Source organism: Piliocolobus tephrosceles, chromosome 3 (genome assembly GCF_002776525.5).
Source record: "Piliocolobus tephrosceles isolate RC106 chromosome 3, ASM277652v3, whole genome shotgun sequence".
NCBI lineage: Eukaryota > Metazoa > Chordata > Mammalia > Primates > Cercopithecidae > Piliocolobus > Piliocolobus tephrosceles.
Genome location: NC_045436.1, coordinates 27,210,708 through 27,215,628, shown reverse-complemented (window position 1 = coordinate 27,215,628; position 4,921 = coordinate 27,210,708). Strand labels below are relative to the sequence as shown.

At 35.2% G+C, this 4,921-nt stretch overlaps 1 pseudogene; it reads left to right on the top strand.

Moving 5' to 3' along the window:
* Nucleotides 1-2,908: 2,908 nt before the first annotated feature.
* On the top strand, nucleotides 2,909-3,889 carry LOC111551966 (annotated as a pseudogene).
* The last annotated feature ends 1,032 nt before the right edge of the window (nucleotides 3,890-4,921 follow it).

Sequence of the window (4,921 nt, the reverse complement as noted above, 5' to 3'; positions counted from 1 at the left end):
CCCCCACTGAGCACCTTGTGACTGCCACCCCTGTCAGCCAGAGAACAACACCCCTTTAACTGTAATTTTTCACTACCTACCCAAATCCTATAAAATGCCCCACCCCTATCTCCCTTCACTGACTCTCTTTTTGGACTCAGTTCACCCACACCCAGGTGATTAAAAAGGTTTATTGCTCACGCAAAGCCTGTTTGGTGGTCTATTCACACAGACGCGTGTGAAAGTATACTTTACCTCTCTGTACTAATTTTGTAAACCCCTGTGAGTCTATACTTGTATTAGTCCATTTTTTGTTGCTACAACAGACTGCCACAGGCTGGATAACCTCTAAAGGATAGAGGTTTACTTGGCTTATGGTTCTAAAGACTGGGAAGTCTAAGACTGGGCAGTCACATCTAGTGAGGGCCTTCTTGCTGTGTTATCTCATGGCAGAAAGATGGAAAGACAAGTGAGCACATGCAAAAGAGAGAGACACCAGGAGCCCACTCTTGCTATAGCTAACCTGCTCTTGCAATAATAATATTAATCTAATCATAAGGACTTGACCATAATATACCAATTACCCCTCATTAGTCCCCACCCTTCAATGTTGTTGCACTGGAGATTGAGTTTCCAACACATGAACTTTGGGGGAACTCATTCAAATCACTGAAATAATGTTTTCAAAACAATAAGTTAAAAACAGAGTCTAGAAAAGTCACAAACACAATTCCAGTTTTCTGCATCATTCATTATATTTGATACCTTATAGGAATAAGCCAGATTAGCTACTTAATTTTGAGAGCCCAGTGAAAAATGAAACTTCAGAGGCCCTTGTACAAAACAATTAAGATTTTTAGGATAGCAACAGCAAGTACTTAACCAAGTGTAGTATCATTCCAAAGGTAGAGTTATGTGAAATTGACTATACGCGTCACATGACTGTAAAGCAGCCCCTGGCAGCATTTTGTTAAATAAGAAAACCAAAAAGTTCAACTGGATATGTGGATAAAATGAAAATATCTGAGATAATCAGAAACTTACCAGGGGATCTAGCTAAATCTGAGAACAAGTGTTCATCCAGAAGATAAAGACAGACATTAAGTGCTGAAAACCTCCTTTATGCTATGTAAATTACGATGTTTTGTAAACATTAACCCAAGTGGCTTTGACAGCAGTGTCACTGATGCTCCATTTTACCTACAAGGAGTAATATTGAAAGATAAAGGACATGGTAATTGCAGTCTCTTTGAAAAATTTCAATACCTTAAATTAGAGCAGATGTAGATAATATTTGATAACTTTTAAAACAAGTAATAATAATGCAATAAAGCCTCTTTTATGTAGTTTTCCTAGGGTTTTTTTCCTCACTTTGCTTTTTGCATCTTGAAAGAAACTAATCTTGGATGTCTCTAATCATGAACTCATACACTTATCACTTTTCTTGCCATCAAATTATCTTATAAAGCTTACTCAGTAACCTGTTATATGATCAAAGTTAATTGTTAATAAATAATACACATTTCAAACATATATCAAAAACTTCTAGATATACAAAGCCTAATCAGAATCTATTTAATAATGGAACATACATGCAAACCAATGATATGTGTGAATATATTTTTAAATATCAATATTAGTGAAGGAAGGCTGTGAAGCAATGTGAGAATGAGTAACTCCAACTCAAACCTTTTTTTTCCCTTTTCTGATCAGTAATGAATTTCAAATTCATTTCAGAAATACTGTTTTTAAAGATACAAACTTTACATCACCATACAGGATCTAATGAAATGTCACAAGGCATGAAAATGGATATACAATAACTTAACTAATTTACACTGTGAAATTCACTACAAAGGTAGCTTACTGTGAACATTAAGAGATACTTAGTTCCAAAAACATCAGAAAAGTCGTGTTAAATCAAGTTCAAGGACCACATGTTACCAGACTGAAGTATGTAAAAATTAACATCTATAAGCCTACATATTAAATATGTAAGGAATATAGAATATATTGATCAACATTTCAAAGTTATTTTTGCCAAAATTGTAAATATTTTTACCAAATTATATAAGTGACTTTATTAGTTTCTAACAAAGCATTTTATAATGTTATTTTATGTCAAGTTATGATTTACAACATTTGTTAATATTACTTACTTTTAACTTGACCTTCTCTAGCTTCTTTGCCAATCATTTTAGTGCTGGCTTAAAACCTGGATGATGAAACACTATGTACAACAAGCCGCCACCATACATACATGTTTACCTCGGTAACAAATCTTCACATGTACCCCCAAATCTAAAATAAAAGTTTAAAAAAAGAAACTTGTTCACAGAAAAACGAATGTTGTGAACTATTTAAATTGTAAAAATAATGACAGGCTATGTTTACAATTTTATACTTGTGTATGTGTATAAATTGAGTGTTTCTGACAATGGCATTTTTAGCAATGTCATTTTGGGGAAAACAGATGGATCTACAACTGGGTTCTTTAAAATTACAGACAATAGTTTCCCAGCAACTGCTCTAATGTCTGCCTCCTCCGCCACTCTGCTGCTCACGCGGTGCAGACCTGTCATCTCCTCCATCTTCCCTTCCATCTCGCAGGAATTCACAAGTTGGCCTAACACGCAGAACATGTGTTTGGAAGCAAAGACTGAGACTTGGAACGCTGGCTTCTCCCAGAACGCCATGCTTTAACATTAGTATATAATTTGTATCTGAATGTGCAGCTACCATTTTCTCTGAGTGTATTGCTTTCAAAGGGAACGTTTTATTAAGTGAAAGTTAAGTCCTTCTCTCTATTTATATATACAGTATATATACATACATAAGGCTATATGTATACATATATATGGCTATGTGTAAATATATCTATTATATATCAAGGATGATTATGTGTAAATGTATTTATTATGCATCAAGGATGTGTGTGTGTGTGTGTGTTTGCATAAAACCAAGAGAAATTAGTAAGAAAGCTGTCATCATTTCCTAAAGGAAAATGGCTCAGCAGATCAAGCCGGAAGTGGAAGAGTGGGTGGCTTCTGGGAACAAAGGACCACACCTGAGCCTGGGTTCTGGTCGATAATAATCCTGCAAGTCATTCCTATGTCCTCAACAAAACCAGGGCAGCTGAAGATGTAAAAATTAACAGTGAGACAGTTGTAAAACCAGCTTCAATTTCAGAGGAGGTACTGTTGAATTTAATCAATAAACTGAAAAATGATGATAATGTAGATAGCCTCCTTATTCAGGGGCCCATTCCAGATCACATCGATGAGAGAAAGATCCCTAATGCTGTTTCTCCAGACAGGGATGTTGATTGCTTTCATGTACTTAATGTTGGGCAAATGTGTTCTCACCAGTATTCCATGCTACTAGCTCCCCCAGAGGGTATGTGGGAAATGATGAAGTGAACTGACATTCCAGCTCTAGAGAAGAATGTGATTGTAGTTGGGAAATTAAAAAAATGTTGGGATGCTCATTTTAATGTTGTTAAACACAGATGGGGCACATGAAAGTCCTGGAGGTGATGCCACTGTTACAATATCTCATCAGTACACTCCCACAGAGCAGTTGAAGAAAAATATAATTCTTGCAGATATTGTAGTATCTGCCAAGGCATTCCAAATCTGATCACAGCAGTTATCAAGGGAGGAGCAGCAATCATTGACATGAGCATATATAGAGTTCAAGGTCCCAAAATTGCTAAACTTAAGTTGGTTGGAGATACGGACTTTGAAGGAATCACAAAAAAGCTGATTACATCACTCTAGTTCCTTGGGGTGTTGGTCCCAGGACAGTTGTGATGTTAATGAAGAATATGATTTTTACTGCCAAAATTTTGCTGAAGGTTGGAGAGCGGTAAATGCTGAAGTCTAAAGAGCTTGTAGTAACTACTCATTAACTATTGTATCTTCTGTGTCATGAACAGCACTCTAAGTCAGTTCAAGAAGCAAAGCAGGTCAGCAGTATTTTTTGCTTCTTTTATACTAAAATAGATTAAAATGATACCTTGTATTTATTGAAACCGTAAGTGCTTCGGTGTTTGTGCACATAACTCTGCAATACCTCACCAGGGAACATTCCAGTATCATGCAGGGTTGTGTGATCTAGTCAAGAGCAACCGTTGACCTAGTTAGTAACATGGGAGTCACTGTCACATTGAGAATGGATGCTTAACTTTGTCAAGCCACTTCAGTTAGAAATTGGCCTTTCCTAGGACTACATTTTTCAAGTGTTATTCCAATAACAGCCAATACTCATTCTACTTTCCAAACTTTTTCAGTTCAGCTGCTCAAACCAAAAGAAAAATGTCTCTGGAGAAAATTAGGGAAAAAGTGTAAAGAAAAAAAACGGTAGTAACCGAGTAGAAACACATTAATTTATATATATATATATGTTATATTTATATATATATGTTATATTTATATAAGTTATAGATAGGTAGATAGATAGATAGATAGATAGATAGATAGATAGATAGATAGATAACCAGATTTATCTAAGTAGAACCGAATTGGCTAGGGAAGAAGTTGAAATCAACACTTGCAAGTTGAAAAAATGTTGATAATTTTCCTAAGCTGTTTTTTTGTGACTTAGTCATTGGGGAAATGTTTGGAGTTGTTTTATTTGCTATTAGTCCTCATTTAGGTATGTTTCTCTTAAGTGTGTGATCTCTCCATTTCAGTTTTCTAGGATTAAAAGGCTTGTTTCATAAATTATTCGTGTTTATTATCCTATTTGGTTTTTGCTATATATTTAAACTTCGTTGTTAAATTTTTGTATTGTTAGGGGAAATTTGTATAGCTTCTTTGAAATTTTTTAAACCTATTTCTGAAAAACAAACTCGGCTTGATAATCATTTGGGCAGCTTGTATAAGTCTGCAACTTATTTTTCCACCAAAGAGTTGTCAGCACCCATCTGTTTTTCAGTGAT